Source organism: Sus scrofa, chromosome 1 (genome assembly GCF_054392235.1).
Source record: "Sus scrofa isolate SSC_HxYL_T2T_F1_AM1 chromosome 1, Sscrofa_HxYL_maternal_Yorkshire_Landrace_v2.0, whole genome shotgun sequence".
In the NCBI taxonomy this organism is placed as follows: domain Eukaryota; kingdom Metazoa; phylum Chordata; class Mammalia; order Artiodactyla; family Suidae; genus Sus; species Sus scrofa.
The window spans coordinates 197,670,088-197,689,767 of record NC_139383.1 but is presented as its reverse complement, the minus strand read 5'-3'; the positions used below and the strand labels follow the sequence as shown (position 1 = coordinate 197,689,767).

The 19,680-nt window shown below is 39.5% G+C and overlaps 1 protein-coding gene and 1 pseudogene across 2 annotated transcripts in view; both read left to right on the top strand.

Annotated features, from left to right (window-relative positions):
* The window catches only part of SLC35F4 (solute carrier family 35 member F4), a 263,750-nt gene that overhangs the window by 77,477 nt on the left and 166,593 nt on the right, over nt 1–19,680 (top strand). The window lies entirely within an intron of this gene.
* The window catches only part of LOC100737723 (small ribosomal subunit protein eS7 pseudogene), a 50,837-nt pseudogene continuing 47,760 nt past the window's right edge, over nt 16,604–19,680 (top strand).

The window sequence follows — 19,680 nt, the reverse complement described above, 5'->3', positions numbered from 1 at the left end:
CACCCCCTCAGAATGCTTGATTTTAGACTTTGTTTTCTGGGAGCTCTGATCATCCGTTATGAGATGACCCTTATCTCAACGATGATAACTAAGTAGGAAGTACAATTTTTCTGGCTTCTTAACCACAAAGGGGAAACAAACCATTGCCAACATTCCCCCCCCCCCAAATGCTACAAGTTGGCAAGACCACATTACACAGAGTCAGAGAAAGACAAACATCGTATGACATCACTTATATGTGGAATCTAAAAAGAGGATACAAATGAAATTATTTGTGGAACAGAAACAGGACTCACAGACTTTGAAAACGAACTTATGGTTACCAAAGGGGACAGGTGGGGGAAGGGATGGATTGGGGGTTTGGTATGGCACATGCACACTGAGACTATGGAATGACTGGCCAACAGGGACCTGCTGTAGAGCAAAGGGAACTCTACCCAATATTCTAAGATAATCTCTATGGGAAGGAATTTGAAAGAGAATGAATGTATACATGTATGATTGAATCACTTTGTTGTATAGCAGCAATGATCCCAAACTTGTAAATCAACTGTATTTCAATAAAACCTTAAAAAACAGACAAGAGGGGAGCCTTGATTAGAGGTCAGAGAAATTCAATATTGCCGGCTTTAAAGATGGAGGAAGGGAGCCTTAAAGCAGCTAATGTGGGTCACCTCCAGAAGCTATAAAAGGCAAGGAAATAGATTTTTTTTTTCTCCTCGAACCTCCAGAAAGGAATGCAGCTCTGCTGACTGACACCTTGATTTTAGCCCATGTGTTGGACTTCTAACCCACAGAACTATAAGGTTTCGGCAACATGAAGATTACTGGGGACCTTGACAAGAGCACTTTCAGAAGACTGATAGGAAGATGAGATTAAGATGGCAGAATAGAAGGACTGGAGCTCAACTTCTCCTATAAACAACAGACAAAGAAGATCAGAGAGATGTCCTGGCATTTAGGCCTTGTACTGCCACCACTTGTCAGATGGGAAGAGCCTCATGACCCTCGTGCCCTTCCCTCTGGCTTGCTCCCTGAAGTGCACTTCTGTGCCACTGCTGAGAGGCACTGAATAGTCTGTTCCCTCGCTCGTGCGGACTTCCCTTTTGTTGTGACACATGGATCATCTGGGACCCCGCTCCACTGTCTACAGACCCTGCTCCACCATCTACAGAACTTATCTCTGGGTTAGCGTTTTTATACATATATATTTTTTCCTCTACATTTCTTGTTGTTTTTGTTCTTGTACTTTCTCCTAAATTCAAAATCAGAGCCCTTGGCAAAGGAGGCAGATGGTGTTTTTAAATGATTAATGCAAAGCCTCAGTAAAATATTGAAACTATGGCTGTTCTTTTTCTAAAAAGGTTCACCCTTAGGCTATGGGAAATTGTGGTCAAAGTCCATTTAAAACATATATTACATCAGGTCTTACAGAGAAAGGGGCAGAAAATTCATTTTCATTTATTTCAAAACCCCCACTTAAGGCGCTGTTCTACAATCTCTAAGCACCCAGGCAGCACTGTATCATGTCTCCTTGATCTGTGTTTCCCTACTTTTCACAGGTGATGACATGGCCCCTCTAGCACTGACTTAGTTTTTCTGGTTGAATGTCAGCCTGCCTTTGTGCTTCTGTGTAGTCTTGGTTCAGAGATGCTACTTCTTAACTAGAATCTGCGAATTCACCCTCCAAAATGAAAAGGGCAGGTTTCCATTCACTAAGTGTTAAATAGGTCACATTTTGGATGTGTGACATGGAATTATTTTATGAAGTTTGGGCTACTTGCCTCTGCACAGATTAAAAACCCAGTCTTATATTTTTGTGGAAGAATGTTGAACATGCTGTTGTGTACTCTTCAGAAAATAAATTCACCTGTTTTGCATAGAGGCACTTTCAAGGAAAATGTTCACATTAGGTCCTATGGCTAAGCTAAAAGAAATTGTGTTATGAAAAGGATGGGTGCCTGACCCTGTGGCTGAGTTGGGCCCATAGCTGCTCTTGCTAATGGAAGCCCAGCTGGGCGGCTGGAGTCTATTATATAAACAAGGTACTGATGCAGAGCAGCTAAATGGCTTAGTATGCAAGCCTGTAACTTGTTCTTAAAAATTAAGGCTGATGCCAAGGTTTCTGGGATAGTTTAGTTGCCCTGTTCTCTGAAGTCAAGGGTGATGTTTTCTGGAAATTCCTCACAAATTTAGGGTTCCTTAAAGAAACTGGAAAATGAGAACCAAGGCTATCTCTTTTAGAAATATCTTCCATGGTTGAGATATTTAAGTTTACTTTTCCCTCAGTGTATAATTTTTGCTGTATATAATTTATAGTAACCCTAAACCTCTCAAATGGAGAAAAAGTGTTATCTGCCATTGATGCAAAGAGCTATTTTGAGAATTTGAAGAGGGTTGCATGGAGGATTGATTAGTGAATCCATGAGCATTGCTGACCAAAACTAAGAAATATGATTTTGTGAATCCCCTTCCCCAGTCTATTTCACTGTTTACTGTTCTAGGGGCAGTGCTGGTACTATTCATAGGACAGTTTGGGAGAACATCATTGCAATTTTGGAAAGGTATTTCTTCCTTTCCTTGCTTCTTTAACAAAAAATAGGATTCTTGCTACATTCTGTTGGGAATAATTTCCTCTGAAATTGGGCTAGACTCTAATTGGGAAGAAAATTTGTTTTTAAAAAATGCATCCTTAAATCTCATTGGATAAAAGGAAAAGAAGCATTTCAGGGTTGGCAAGACCCACAGAATACCATAAAATAATTCATCCTTTTTTGGTATTGTCTTCATCTGGTTTTGGTGTCAAAAAAGACTGACTTCACAAAATGAGCTGGGAAGTGTTCCCTCCTCTTGTAGTTTCTGGAAGAGATTGCATAAAATTAGTGTTCTTTTTTCTTTAAATGTTCAATAGAATTCTCCACTGAAACCACCTGTGCCTAAAGATCTCTTTCTAGAGATTTTAAATTATGAATTCAAGTTCTTTAATGGTAATATGACTATTTATATTATCTATTTCATCCTGGTTGAGTTTGGTAGCTTGTTTTCAAGGAATTATCCATGTCTTCTAAGTTATTGAACTTAAATTACATAAAGTTTTTTGTAATGTCACCTTTTTAATCCTTTTAATGGCTGCAGGATCTGTAGTGATAATCTCTGTTTCATACTTGATATTGGTGACTTGTGTCCTTTCTCTTTCTCTTTTCATTTTTTTTTTTGACTTTTTTTTTGTTTTATTTTCCCACTGTACAGCAAGGAGGTCAGGTTATCCTTACATGTATACATTACAATTACAGTTTTTCCCCCACCCTTTCTTCTGTTGCAACATGAGTATCTAGACATAGTTCTCAATGCTATTCAGCAGGATCTCCTTGTAAATCTATTCTAAGTTGTGTCTGATAAGCCCAAGCTCCCGATCCCTCCCACTCCCTCCCCCTCCCATCAGGCAACCACAAGTCTCTTCTCCAAGTCCATGATTTTCTTTTCTGAGGAGATGTTCATTTGTGCTGGATATTAGATTCCAGTTATAAGTGATATCATATGGTATTTGTCTTTGTCTTTCTGGCTCATTTCACTCAGGATGAGATTCTCTAGTTCCATCTAGTTGCTGCAAATGGCATTATGTCATCCTTTTTTATGGCTGAGTAGTATTCCATTGTGTATATATACCACCTCTTCCGAATCCAATCATCTGTCGATGGACATTTGGATTGTTTCCATGTCCTGGCTATTGTGAATAGTGCTGCAATGAACATGCGGGTGCATGTGTCTCTTTTAAGTAGAGTTTTGTGTGGATAGATGCCCAAGAGTGGGATTGCAGGGTCATATGGAAGTTCTATGTATAGATTTCTAAGGTATCTCCAGACTGTTCTCCATAGTGGCTGTACCAGTTTACATTCCCACCAGCAGTGCAGGAGGGAACCCTCTCTTTTCATTTTTGCCTGTCTTGCTAAAGTCTTGTCAATGTTAGGAATTTTTTTTTTTTAAAAAAACAGCTTTTTGTTTCATTGATTTTTCTCTATTGTTTACCTATTTTCAGTTTCTTTTATTTCTACTGTTATCTTTATTATTTCTATCCTGTTTACTTTGGGTTTAATTTGCTCTCCTTTTGTTCTAGTTTCTTGATCCATTCAAGATCTTTCTCCATTTTTATGTAAACTTTTTAGTATAACAAATTACCTACTCGGCACTGCTTTAGCTGCATGTTACAGCTAAATACTTTGCATGTAAAACATTTTACACGTTTTGATATTTTGCTTTTTCATTTCAGCTCTAAGTATTTTTAAATTTTCCTTTGGGACTTTCGTTTTGATTATGCAAAAGTGTGTTGTTTAATTTCCACATGCTTAGAGTCTTGTTTTCTCTCTGGTATTGATTTTTAGTTTGATTCCATTATGATCAGAGAATTCACATTATGGTCAGATTTCAGTTCTTTTAAATTTACTAGATGTGTCTATGACCATGGATACAGACTATCTTAGTGAATGTTCCATGGGTGATTTTGAAAAATGTATTCTGCTGCTGTTGACTCTAGTGTTCTACATTTGCAATTAGATCACGTAGCTGATTGTGTTTTTCAGATCTTCTATGTCCTTGCTGATTTTCTGACTTGTAGTTCAATTAGTTGGTCAGAGGAAGGTGTTGAAGTCTTAAACTATAACTGTGGATTTATCTATTTCTCTTTTCAGCTCTATTAGTTTTTGTTTCATGTTCGTTAAGGCTTGATGTTTGGTCAGTACACACTCGAATCATTATGTCTTCCTGGAGGATGGCTCTTCAATCATTATGTAGCGCCCTTTATTGTCTCTAGTAATTTTCTTTTCTCTGCATTATTGGATATTAAGATAGTCACTCCTCTTCTTCAAATTTAATATTTGCATGGTATATCTTTTCCCACCCCTTTACTCTTGACCTATATGTTGTTGAATTTGAAGTAAATTTCTTACAAACAGCATATAGATGAATGGTGCTTTATCATCCACCCTGCCAATCTCTGTCTTTTGATTGGAATATTTAGGGTATTTATATTTAAAGTAATTATTTGTATGTAAGAACTTGTTGGGAAGGCAACTTTTATTTTTATTTTCCATCTAACATTCTTTTATACTGTCTGAATTTTGTTAGACTTCAGCTTCCATAAAGGAAAGACCTTGTACCTTGGCTTCACTAACCTGTGTACAAAATTGGTTTGGCTTTCATTTTAAATACCCAGTTATCCGGTTATCATGTGCTGTGTTCACACATGTCCCCAGGTATTTCTAAGAGCTCTGTTGTGTGCTGTTTTATGCTCAGGAACAGGTTTCCATGCTCTCTGGCTCTTGCCTAACCTGCCTTGGCTGCCAGTGACTCTCACCATATTCCCACTTACTGCACACATTTGTCTTTGAGTTAAGAGAAGGAACTCCTGCTCTTCTTTTTGTCCTAAGTATGGGACACATTCTTCCCTTCAGTTTCCTATAGCAAAACAATGGCCAGGCCAAAACTTTCCATGAACACTTGATTAAGGTTTCAGGACTATGGGAGGGAAGGAGAGTCAACAATTACTATAGAAACTTGGACATTTCCACAGAATACTATTCATGGCTTCCCTGAGTGCATGTGTGCTTTGTGTCCTGGATAAAGGCTTCTAGCCCAGGAGCTATATCGAGGTTGAAATGTAGTCCACTCCCAGCTCATCATGTTCTGTGCTTTTGGCTGGGGCTGCAACTACTTGGAAGGGTCACCTTTTTCTAAATCACACAGAGGCAGTGTATGGGTTTGAAGGGACCCTGGTGTAAACCTTGTTAATATTCATCCTTATATAACAACTGATCTTTTTCAATGCCTTGAAAAGAACCTACACCCTTTTTGTCCAGAGGACTTTGGACAACCAGATCTTTATTCAGCACCTAAGTCCTTTGCTGCCTGTAATTTCTCAAAACATTTATAAACCATACTCTTGCTCTTACTTCATATCAAACACATTGGTGCAAACATATATGCCACATTAATTTAATAATAATGGGATGAAAGGATTTTTGTAAGTTTCCTTTGGAAATTATTTGCAACTCAATTAATTTATGATTGGCAATGATTTTCTTGGCGATCATACATATTCGAGAATTCTTGCAGAATGAGATAATCTGGCCAATTAATTATTTCCAAATGTAATGACATTTTAATGAATACTAATTTTAACAATTTGTGCTGTTATCACAATGTTACATTTTGTAGGCATTTAATTAAACATCTATTAATATTGATTTAGCAGTTTTCTTATTTTGGAGCCAATAATTTCCCCCCCAAATTTTCAAACATTTTTGTAGGCTCAAAAATTGCTTGTCTGTAGTTCCCAATACAGAACGGGCTTTGTGTGCAACTGCCTCATAGTCCAGCTCTGACTACCAAGAACCTGGAGAGGGATTATCTTTACCTCATTCGTAAGGCCTGATCTCTGAGTCCCCATTTCCCAACCACTGGTTTGACCTTTTTCCAGGACAACTGACAGCACGAGTATTGACCCCTTTTTAGGGGAGTTCCACCCCTATCCACACATGTGCCTTGCCCTTCAGCCTTCTGAAAACATCAGATTACAGTAGTACAGTAGATGACATTTCTCTAAATTTGGGTTTTTCTGTCTTGAATAATATCATGTGTACAAAATAAGCAGCCTAGTCCACTTATAATTATAGTTTTACCATTTTGTCAGCTTCTTGATGTCAGGGACATAGTCTCACCAATGCCTAGAACAGTGCCTGGCACATAATAGGCCAAAAATACCTATTTGTACATATTTAAATAATTCTATAATAAAAATCATTTAAAACAGTGCTGAGAATTTCTAGCATCTTTTAAAAAAATGGTTTTAAGTTTGAGAATTACTGCTTTTTTTTTTTTTTTTGCTATTTCTTTGGGCCGCTCCCGTGGCATATGGAGGTTCCCAGGCTAGGGGTCGAATCGGAGCTGGAACCCCCAGCCTACGCCAGAGCCACAGAAACACAGGATCCGAGTCGCATCTGCAACCTCCACCACAGCTCACAGCAACACCGGATCATTAACCCACTGAGCAAGGGCAGGGACCGAACCCGCAATCTCATGGTTCCTAGTCGGATTCATTAACCACTGCACCACAACAGGAACTCCAAGAATTACTGCTTTAAAGATAATATTACCTATGAAGATATCACTCTGCTCACCCATGAGATAAAACTTTGCATTGTTGTATGGACTACTCAGTTCCTTGAAGCAGCACCCTCAAACTTCCTAGTTTTTAGAAAGGAAGCTTTGCAATACTTTGCCTCATTGAAAGTCCATTGGCTTTCTTTGCTCTAAACCAAAGGTTCATCTAATACAAAAGATAATTTAATGGTTACACTTTCCTAAAGTGGCATGAAATCACTTGCAACTTTTAAAGGGTATATTTTTTCAGTTTTTACCCATGTAGGGTTTTAAAAAAAATCCTAGTACTCGGTAGCAATCTGGGTCACTTTGATAAGGAGGTGAACTTAGAATTGTTGAAAGGAGGGGAAAGCTGAAGTTAAGAAGTGCTTCATGTCCTGGCTATTGTGAATAGTGCCGCAATGAACATGCGGGTGCACGTGTCTCTTTTAAGCAGAGTTTTGTCCAGATAGATGCCCAAGAGTGGGATTGCGGGGTCATATGGAAGTTCTATGTATAGATTTCTAAGGTATCTCCAGACTGTTCTCCATAGTGGCTGTACCAGTTGACATTCCCACCAACAGTGCAGGAGGGTTCCCTTTTCTCCACAGCCCCTCCAGCACTTGTTATTTGTGGATTTATGAATGATGGCCATTCTGACTGGTGTGAGGTGGTATCTCATGGTAGTTTTGATTTGCATTTCTCTTATAATCAGCGATGTTGAGCATTTTTTCATGTGTTTGTTGGCCATCTGTATATCTTCTTTGGAGAAATGTCTATTCAGGTCTTTTGCCCATTTTTCCATTGATTGATTGGTTTTGTTGCTGTTGAGTTGTATAAGTTGCTTATATATTCTAGGGATTAAGCCCTTGTCAGATGCATCATTTGAAACTATTTTCTCCCATTCTGTAAGTTGTCTTTTTGTTTTCTTTTTGGTTTCCTTTGCTATGCAAAATACAATCCAAATGTCCATCGACAGATGATTGGATTTGGAAGAGGTGGTATATATACACAATGGAATACTACTCAGCCATAAAAAAGGATGACATAATGCCATTTGCAGCAACTAGATGGAACTAGAGAATCTCATCCTGAGTGAAATGAGCCAGAAAGACAAAGACAAATACCATATGATATCACTTATAACTGGAATCTAATATCCAGCACAAATGAACATCTCCTCAGAAAAGAAAATCATGGACTTGGAGAAGAGACTTGTGGTTGCCTGATGGGAGGGGGAGGGACTGGGAGGGATCGGGAGCTTGGGCTTATCAGACACAACTTAGAATAGATTTACAAGGAGATCCTGCTGAGTAGCATTGAGAACTTTGTCTAGATACTCATGTTGCAACAGAAGAAAGGGTGGGGGAAAAACTGTAATTGTAATGTATACATGTAAGGATAACCTGACCTCCTTGCTGTACAGTGGGAAAATAAAAAAAAAAAAAGAATGTACCAAAAAAAAAAAAAGAAGTGCTTCAAAGATTTCTCATTAACTTCAAATATTTATGATGAAAATTACTGTTCCATCAATGAGCTGTGAACTCGTAGCCTCTCTAGATCATGTCCAAGAGGACTGATGGTTTGAAACAGCTGGAATTGTAGTCGACTTTTGCTTATGCACAATGAGTTAAACCGACTTTCAGATGAGATAGTGTAAGATGGTCTTGTTCTTAGAACTACATGGCAGGGAGGCCAACATAATGTGTGTTTTCATTGTCCATTGCTCCATGGCAAACTGTTCCAAAGCCTAGTGACTTAAAATTACAATTTATTGTCTTTTGTGTTTCTATGCATTGACTGGCTTTGGCTGGGAGATTCTTACTTGGGATTTCTCATCCCATTTCAGTCAAATAGGAGTGGAGTGTGGCTGGAGTCATTTGAAGGCTCAACTAGGTAAATATCTAAAAAGACATGGTTGGCAATTGTCTGGGGACTAAACCAAAGCAATTGACTAACATGCCTGCATGTAGCCTCTCCATGTGGCTGATAGTTCTTAGGGCATGGTGGCTGGGTTCCAGAAAGAAGCCTGCATCCCATTATTAAATATTCCAAGGCTTCTTATGACCTAACCCCAGAAATCACAGAATGTCACTTCTTCCATAGTTGATTGGTCAAGCAAATCACTAAGACCAGCCTAAGTTAAATTGAAGGATAATTAGATACTACCTCTTGATAAGGGTGTGCCAAGGTTACACTCTAATAAATAAGATGAGCAATAGTAAATAAGATGAGAAATAGCAGGTGCATAAATTAGTACCGTCTTCTGGGATGTTTCCCTTGGAAAATATAAGCTATGATAGTGTGGAATGGTAGATAAGATATGTTTTTGGAGAGTGGTATTGTTGACTATTAAAGGATTATAAATCTATGCTTTGCAAACCAGAAGCACAAACATTAATAATGCTAACTATATTTATGAATAATATAATATATGATGTAATATAGTTAGTAGCATTAACTATATTTGTATAGCACTTTCTGTGCTTCAGGCACTAAATCAAAGTTTTTAATAGGTATCAAGTCATCATCACAACAACCCAGGAGATATTTATTATCATAAATTTATAGAAGATGAAACCGATACAAAGAAAAGTTTAGTCCTTTGCCTGGGGTTACAAAGCCAGTAAATAGCAACTATTCTGGTTCTGGATTTTGCACTCTCAATCACAATGCCATCCTGCCTCTGAGTATTTGATGTTCTTTTTATCTGAGATTTTTTTTAAGTTAAAAATATTCTCTGGCATGACCTATTAGTTGTATTAAGGAGAACAGACGTCTTTCTTTATGTATTTTTTTGTCCACAAATGAGCTGGAGAAAGTAGGAGTGGCTGAGAGTTCCCATTGTGCCTCAGTGGTAATGAACCCAACTAGCAACCATGAGGATTTGGGTTTGATCCCTGGCCTTGCTCAATGGGTTAAGGATCCAGCGTTGCTGTGAGCTGTGGTGTAGGTCACAGACGTGGCTCAGATCCTGTGTGGCTGTGGCTGTGGCTGTGGCTGTGGCTGGCAGCTGCAGCTCCAATTCAACCCCTAGCCTGGGAACTTCCATATGTCATGGGTATGGCTAAAAAGACCAAAAAAAAAAAAAAAAGACTGGCAAAGTATCTCTTGAAGCTGGTGTCTTGATATTGGCAGAAAGCATTATCAAGGTATAAATTCCAAAATGTTAAAAGCATGACTTATACAACTATAAAAAGAACAAATTTCAAAAACTTATTTAACACAGTAATGATGGAACTAGCAAGATGGGAAAGTTGGTTCCAAGAGAACTGCAGAAACACTATCTTGTTTATTTTAACTGAAAGAAAGAATATTTGAATAAGATTGATAATTTAGATTTAAAAATTGATAATGTTCTATAAGACAGTAAAACTACAAATTTTGGGAGTTCCCGTCGTGGCGCAGTGGTTAACGAACCCGACTAGAAACCATGAGGTTGCCGGTTGCTCAGTGGGTTAATGATCCAGCGTTGCTGTGAGCTGTGGTGGAGGTTGCAGACCCGGCTCGGGTCCCGCGTTGCTGTGGCTCTGGCGTAGGCTAAAAAAAAAAACTACAACTTTTGTGTTCTCTTTTCTTTTAGATAGAAAGTATTTGAATTAGAATAATTCATTTTCATTTCTTTGGGACAAGTTACATCACTATTTTCTGCAATTAATTTCTACCTTTACAGAACTGTAAACTATTCTAAACAATAGCAAGTAGCAAGTGAACAAAGGTAAAAACCCATAGAAAATCAGATAACCTTTGGCAGTGCTAAACCAGGCCTAGCACTATGTAGAAATTGTTCTCAGTAATCCCTTTGCCCCATGTCCAAATCTTGGACAATTAGATTAAAAATAAAACGAATAAAAATGAAAGTTTCCAAAAGACAGATATAGTGGACTTCAGTTGTTTTATTTGCTATCCAGCATATTCTCTTTGTTTTAGACCACCACTGAGTGAGTCTTGGAGAGAAGCAGGTCCCAACAGCAAGGCTGCAGGTGCGTAAATTAGATTTGCCCAACAGGATACTCTTGTCTGAGACTTTGGAACTTGAATGAGTGATATGAAGGAGTAATGCTGGCTTGAATTGATTTTGCTGGTAGTAAGGATTTGTTTTGCCAGTTGTGTCATCAATGACCCCCTGACTCAGGTTGTTCTGATGGCATGCTTTAGCAGTGGATCCAAACTCCTGGATCCACTTTCAGCCTACTTTCCAAGCTAGATACCTCAGCTCTTAGATCAGTTTGGTGAGCCTCCTAATGTCGGGTTTTTTGTTTGTTGTTTGTTTTTTTCCATTTCTTCTTAAGTGGCAGGAAATGGTTATGTTGCTTACAATCCAGAAAACTGAAGTATTCATAGTTAGTTACACTCACCAGAGTTAACCAACCTTTGTGCAATTGTCCTCACCGCTGAAATAGCTGTCTTCACAAGATCTTTTGTGCTTATCTTATATGCATTTTTGTGCTTTATTTAAGGGAAAATTTCCTTAGTTTCTTGTTAAAAATATGGGCTGATAGTAGATGTTTTCTATTTTTAAAAAATCTGCCTTATTTGCTCCATGTCTCTGTGAGTACAAAAATTAGTTATGTGATGAGGAATGTATGAAAGTCTATACAAAATAGTTTAATGTACAGTGGAGCATTTTAATATTTCACAAATAAGTGTATATCAGAAATTATTAATAATTTAATAAAGAAATAGTTTACTCTTCTTAATAGTTAACTTTCTAAAAAATGTCTTAATTATCCACACTTTTGGAATGACCTTTTAAAGTTTTCCTTGTTATAGCCGTCTTCAGCCTTTATCCCTGAGTCATTTTCCACCTTTGTGGGATTAATAAAATCACATTAGAATATTCTAGAAAGTAAATAGTTTCTCTTCTCAAGAGAACTCACATATATGTATACATCAAGAATGATAGAATGTCTGCTTCTGGCCAGAATGAAGTAATGAGGATTTATCCTTCTGCCTGAAATTGTTAAAAATTGAATAAAATTTGTGTGACCACTGTTTACAAGATCCTGGATTTCAGGCAATGAAGGAAAATGATCCCTCAAAGATGGGAAACAAATGGGTCGGGTCACCCCAGCTTATCACCTGGAGAGAATTTCTTTCCTGCGGTGCAAGAAGAGGGAAACTACACAGAGGCTAACAGATTCCCTGAGTTGAGGGGATGGAGTTAAGAATTTAGAAAATTAGAAGAAAACAATTTGGCTAGATTTCAAAGGGCAAAGTGGCAGAAAGGAGAAATCTATACACAAGGAGAACTTGAGAGCTCTGCAGAGGATTCTCTGAATATTTAACAAATTACATCCATTTGAAGAAACTACCTGGGGCCAAGAAAATAGTCTTCCAAAAGTATGACAAGTGTCTGAGGTTCCCAGAGGCCTGGGAATAGAGCCTATTCAGACCAGCCAGATAAGAAAGCTTCCTAATTTGTGGAGTAGTGGGAGAGAATTCAGTAGGGTATTGCCTCAATAATAGGGAATAATTAACCCTAAACTAAATACTGTTCTGGTCCTGCCTAACAGATCTTAAAAACAAAGCAATAATAATAATAATAATAATAATAATAATAATAATAATAAAATGGCTTCCAAGTATCTGAATTATATCCCAGAGAAAAAGCTCAAATATATTTGTAGGAATGTAAAAATATCCATCACCCAATGTAAATAAAAAACAATTATAAAATTTATAGGGGACCACAAGAGATGCCCCCCAAAAGCCAAAGCAATCTTGAGAAAGAATAAAACTTGAGGCATAACACTTGCTGATGTCAAAATATATGACAAAGCTACAGTGATTAAAAGTGTGCTACTTCAAATTGACTTTAAATATATGAGCACAAATAGGTTAAAAGTATAAGTATGGAAAACCATGTAACTAATCAAAAGAAATCTCAAACTCACAGAAACAGAGTAGAATTGTAGAATTCAAAATTTAAAAAAAGAAAACTCAAGTGGCTGGCTATATTAATATCAAAGATTTCAGATCAAAGAATAACACCAGGGATAAAGAAAGTCATTTTATAATGATAATGGTGTCAATTCAACAAGAGATAACAATTCTAAATATTTATGCCCTAACATCAGAACTTCAGAACTTTATAAGATGAAGCAAAAACTTATAGAATTTCAAAAAGAAATAGTCTTTACAATTATAGTCAAATAATTGATAGAACAAGTGGATAAAATTTTGATATTTCAGTTATATTCTCTAAATAATGAAACAAATAGAATAAAAATCAGTAAAAACATAAGCAAACTTGAATAACACTGTGAGGCTAACATTGTTATGATCAATTATGACCTAATTGATAGTTATAAAACATAATATCCCCAAACAGCAGGATACACAGAGAATATTTACCAAGATAGACCTTTTTCTGGCTATAAAAACAAGTTTTAAAAGATGTAATTCATACATAGTATGTTTTCTCTTCTCCATGGAATTAAATTGGAAATCAATAACAGGTTTTGAAAACCCTCAAATATTTGGAAACTAAATAATATATTTCCTTTTAAAAAGGGGTCAAAAATTTATTCTGAGAAGTTTTAACTGAATTAAATTAAAATGAAATAGGAATACCTCATATCAAAATGTGTGGGATGCAGCTAAAGCAGTGCTTGGAAGAAATTTTATAGCACTAAAATGCTTATCACAAAGGAGGAAAAGTTTCAAAGACCTCAGCTTCCATCTTAAGAGACAAGTGAAAAGGATAAAATGAAATCAAATCAAGCAGAAGGAAGGTAAATATAGAATTAAGAGTCAAAATCAATGAAATAGAAAATAGAATAGCTGCTCAGAACAGTTCCCTGACCTTGAAGGAAATGGATTAGCAGAGAGAAAGAAGGTGGCATCCAGTACATTTACCACATTTTAGCAGTCTGGTTATGCAGTTAGTGTCAAGCAGTAATGAATGGCTTGGTAGAAAGACCCCTAGATGTGGAATCTAGCCTGGCCTCTAGGTCTGGTACTGTCTCCACTGGCCTCTGATATTATCTTGGACAACTTGCTTAGCATCCCCACGTCTCCAGCAAAATGTGGACAATGGTACATTTCCTACCTGTCTTTCCTATCTGCTAGGGTTGTTGTGAGGTCAAATAAGACAATGCATCTGAAAGCAATTTCAATAAAACTGGGGAAAATATAAAGTTTGATAAGAAGAAATTTGCAATTACTAGATAAACTGAAGCTTGGGTATTATATGTATGGATTCCATTTACACCTGTCATCTTTGTGTTCTTTTTATAATGGCTGTTAAAAATTTTAAAGAAGCACGTAAGACAAGATAAAACATAGTAGGGCTATGAGCTTACACGCTGCAAAGGAAATGCAATTCCATTATTTTCATTTATCATTAATCTAATCTTCCTTACAAACTCCCCCCTGCAAGGGAGTGGGAAAGAAGTAGTTATCAAAATCATGTGAAACTGATTGGATCATTTAAATAGGCTCCTACATCTGGCTTCCTCTCCTGTTTCTGCCCCATCTCTCTGACATGGTCTCTGGCTTAGTGGGTGGGTCTCAGAGGACCTTGTCGTGAGAGAGTATTGAGGTCCCCAGATCCACCCAGGACTGTCATTTAGATTTTGGTAGCTGGGGCTTTTTGGTCAAAGCCATGTAGGGTCTCTGCTATATCAGCTACAGCCCGGAACCCCGCCAACACAGCCTTGCACAGGCTCAAAGTGGGTTGGAGAGCTGGGTGTCCAGGCCCCTCTTCCCAACCTCTCCCCAGCACCAAGTTTCCCTTGCGGGGCTGGGCCCCTGTGGAAAGGGGCAGGCTGAATCTCTTGCCAGATTTCTGGTCTGTCTTGGGAGCTGAGGCCCCTCTTCCATCTGACTCCGTCACATAACTCACCATTCCTCCCACTCTGCACTTTTGTCCAAAGACAGGGAATTAAGGGGAAATCAAGACACCCTGTGACCACCTTGCTTCCCTCTAGTCCCCCCACCCCCTGGCTTCCTCCCTGACTCCTCCCCCCAGAACATGTGGACTTGGCCTTCCTATTTCTCCCACTGATTCTTGTTTTCATCTGGTGCACACGGATGGCTATGCCATTCCCATGGCCCAGCACAAGAGGAAAATGCAGGCTCCTTTCCAAAATGTATTAGAATTTCAAGATAGCAACTGCAGAACTTAGAGCCAGCCAGCATGGGGCTGCGTGCAATTCCACGGGTCATACGCCTAGGAAACTGGCCCAGAATGGGTTAAGAGGCATTTAGCTAAACTTATACCTCAGCCAAGCCTGGAATAAGTAAGTGTGAGCTCTCTTCTTCTCTTGGATGATAAGTTGCTCAGAAAGAGATGCAGGGATCTGAGGTCTAAGTAAGGGACAGTTAAAATGCATGGTCGAATCATTGCAAAGTGTTTGATCTCTGTGTAAAGGATGTTTAGAGAGACTTTTCCTATTGTCCTGGTAATTTCACTAAACCTGCAAGAGAAGGGAAATCTTCATTGTACATATTCTCAGTCCACAGAGCTACCCATGAGCTGGTCTGCCCCCATTTGGGAAGACAGCTTCCTGCCAAGACCACCCCCAGATGCCCAGTACACCAGGCTGGCACAGATGCTCCTCTCTAGACAATATAAGACCAGAACCGAATGGAGGGAGTCAAATGAGGGAGAGAGTTCACAGAAAATAGGAGCTAATCTCCCCCCTCCACCTAAGGATGAGAGGCAGCAGGAGGATCACTCAAGGTTGGGTAGCCAGAAAGAGGGGCAGCTGGCTGGATTTAAACACTGCAATCCCTTCCCGATGCTGCCCTCACTGTGGTGTGTAAGAGAACTATTTGTACGGAAGTTTAAGTGGTTTCCCTGGAGTTTGAGGGCCTGTGGGAAACAGAGAAATGGGTACCTGCCTGTGGTCTGGAGATTTCTGAAAGCACAGTGGAGCAGCCCATGCCAATGGGATACGAAAAGACTATGGCATGAGGTATCTGGGGAAAAGAAGGAAAACCCTACTCATACCCATCTCTTCAGTCCTCAGAGGATATAAAATACTTCTACATGGTTCCCTGTAAAGGCTCACAGAATTTGGTCAAGAATCATGGTGCTGTGCAGAGGCTGCTGGGCCAAATGTTGGGAAGACCCAGCAGGGGAAGGGGTCTGTGTGGGGGCAGCCAAAGGAGGATGTGTCTGTTCCTGTTGTAGGGGGGAACCCCCCAGTGACAGCGGGGGTTTGGGTGCAGCTGAACATGGTCCCAAGAGGCCTGTACATGCCACCTTGCATAAACCACCTCTTCATCAGAGAACACCAGTATTTATCAGAATTATCCTAAATCCTAAAGAAATCACAGGCATAGCCCCACCATGAACATATGGCCCTTTCATGTAAGCAAAATCTTTTCTTTTCTGCTACCTCAATGCTAAAGCCAAGCTCCTGGAGGGGGTTCTGCAGTCTGAAAGGAGGAGGGAAGACAATGTCCATGGCAATGTGCAGTGCTCAGCTAGAGCCCTTGTTAGATGAGGCCCCTTGCCATGGGCTCTTACCTGCTTCCCAAGGTCATGTACCCTGCTCTCCTGTTTTCGCCAGAGCCCCAGCAGGACCACATGTGCTTTCCTGAGGTATCAGTGTTTCTTAAACAAAATAGGGGAGTCCCCTTCATGGCTTAGTGCTTAATGAACCCAACTAGGATCCATGGGTTGAGGGTTCGATCCCTGGCCTCCCTCAGTGGGTTAAGGATCTGGCATTGCCGTGAGCTGTGGTGTAAGTGAACTTCCAAATGCCATGGGTGCAGCCCTAAAATAAATAAATAAATAAAATGTAAAAATCGGGTTTTAACTTCCTAAAAAAAAAAAAACAAAAACAAAAAAACAGGAAATGGCATTTTCAGATTCTGATGGGTAAATGTCATATTGGACTCCCTAGAATACATGGGACTTTCCATCTTAATGCCAAGGATTTACCTGGCCAGAGCTGACAGATAGGCTCCAGGCACTTGTAGATTCCTCCCTTCCTGGACCTGGGGATTTCCCATTGTGGTGCAGCGGAAACAAATTTGACTAGTATCCATGAGGATGCAGGTTTGATTCCTGGCCTCGCTCAGTGGGTTAATTATCCGGCTTTGCTGTGAGATGCAGTGTAGGTAGCAGACACGGCTCAGATCTGGCATTGCTGTGGCTGTGGTGTAGACCAGCAGCTGCAGCTCTGATTTGACCCCCAGCCTAGGAACTTCCATATGCCACAGATGCAGCCCACAAAAAAAGCCCCCACCTCCCCAAAAAGCTGGACTAGAAGTACTGGGGGGAGGAGGCTTGATAAGGTTGGGGTAAATAAGCAAATTGTCAAGACAAAGAATTAGGAATCAGACCAGTAAAACCCAAACCCCTGAAAGGTGAGAAACTTTCTTAGGAAGTTTCTGCTTCTTCATGCTACACAGATTTCATCACTTTTTCCAGAGTTGTCTGCTAGGGGTTGCACTGAGTACTTTGGCACCATCAGAAAGATGGAAATGATAGTAGGAGAGAGATGGACTCTTTGGAGAGCCTGGAGTAAGAGGGTATCATTAGCGATTTTGCTTCCCCACCCAAGTATCTTGGAGAAGTAGTGGATTGCCTGGTTGTAAGGAAAAGAAATATACACACATCAACTCACGCACACAGGACATGTTTTTCAAGGGCTTATTTTTAGAATCTCAGGGTCTGGATTCAGTGTTCCATGTTGACTTATTAAAAATTTAATGAAGGCCAAGTTCTATGCCTAAAGAAATTGCCAATGCCCCCATGTGTTCTATGAAATTTTCACTGTGAGCACAGAATTTTTTATATATCCACTCTCATTTTTGAGACTAACATCCTTTTATTTTTATCCTTTTCCTTATAATGTAGTGCTGTTTTCTCTCTTCATGTACAACCTCATTTTGCCTTCACCTGCAAGAAGCCTAAATTAAATATTAACCAAAATAAAAACACAATCCAGAAATTATGGGCATTCGTAACTGTAAATGAAATGATTTTTTTTGGGGGGGGGGGGGCTCTGTCTTTTCTGAGACATTCAACTTAGTAAATCTCCCTTTACTCAGTACAGGTAATGTATTGAAAACAGAATGGGACATTTGTGGACAATAGTAAGAAGGAAAAAACATCTCTAACAAAAGTCTAAAGGTCATCACTCTGACATGGCAACTTACTTGTCTTAGTACCAGGTACCTGAGCCTCACTGTACCTCAGTTTTCTTATCTGGAAAGTGGAGATATTTACTACTAATGACAGGTCGATGTTAATGTTGGATATTTATTTATTTATCTAGAGCGGTAAGGGACATAGAGCTTGAGGTCAAACCTCTGCCTGCATCTTTATCAGCCATGTTACCCAGGAAAAAGTATCTAAACCTTCTTAAGCTTTGGTTCCTTCTTATGAAAAATGGGGATAATTATGTGTACCTTATGCAGGTTTTATGAGTTAAATAAGTTATACAAATCCTCGTACACCATGTTTGACAGATACGTTTTTAGTATATTATAGCTGCTGTAATGAGGATGCTGATCTTTTACATCAGGTGTATTAGGGAAGAGGAGGTGGAGGAAAGCCAAGCAGGTAAGACAGGGACATCAGATTCCAAATCAAGGGCTTCTGGACTGAAAATAAAAGTGAGCCAAGGTGGGATCAACACGAACAACAGAAGAAACTGCCCAGAAATTAACATCAGGGCTCCAGTACTGATGGCACTGAGTCACGTGGGACAGACCTGGGAGTGAGGTTTTGTTGTTGTTGTTGTTGTTTGTCTTTTGTCTTTTTAGGGCTGCACCTGTGACATATGGAGGTTCCCAGGCCAGGGGTTGAATCAGAGCTGTTGCTGCACACCACAGCCACAGCAACACCAGATCCAAGCCATGTCTGCAACCTATACCACAGCTCATGGCAATGCCAGATCCTTAATCCACTGAACGAGGCCAGGGATTGAACCTGCAACCTCATGGTTCCCAGTCAGATTCGTTTCTGCTGTGCCACGATGGGAACTCCTGGAAGTGAGTTTTGAGTTCTGATCCCTCCCCACTTAGGTGCTCAGGTAAACAGCTGAGCGTGGACATTTTGTGAGGAAATGTGTCACGGACTATCATTGGTGTTCTGGCTGTGGTGGCCTGGGGAGGCCTTGGCGTGTCACCAAGAAAGAGATGGTTTGGGGCTCTTGTAAGATCTGGGCAGCTTTGGAGAGGCTGGCCCAATGTACAAATGGGAAGCAGGGTGCCTCTAGCAACCTTTAAATTTGTCAACTGCAAACACCAGTACTATTCAAACTACCTGTAGGGAAGGACCGATTCTTTTGTTCACAACCCATCACAAACCAGTACATGGTCCTGCCATGTAGGACCAGCCTGTGACTTGAGCCACTCAGGATTCATCTTGTGAATTTGCATTCTGAACTGGCCTATATTGTCTTCAAGGGGGGTAAATCCACCCATCACTCCTTGGGTATTACAGCAATGTCTCCTTGCAGTGAACTTTTCTAAATATTTCCTCTCTATTTCTACACTTGGTCATAGTCTGATAACAGACACTTTGGTGCTGCCCTATCCTATTATAATTTTACTTCCAAACAAAAAATGATCACAACA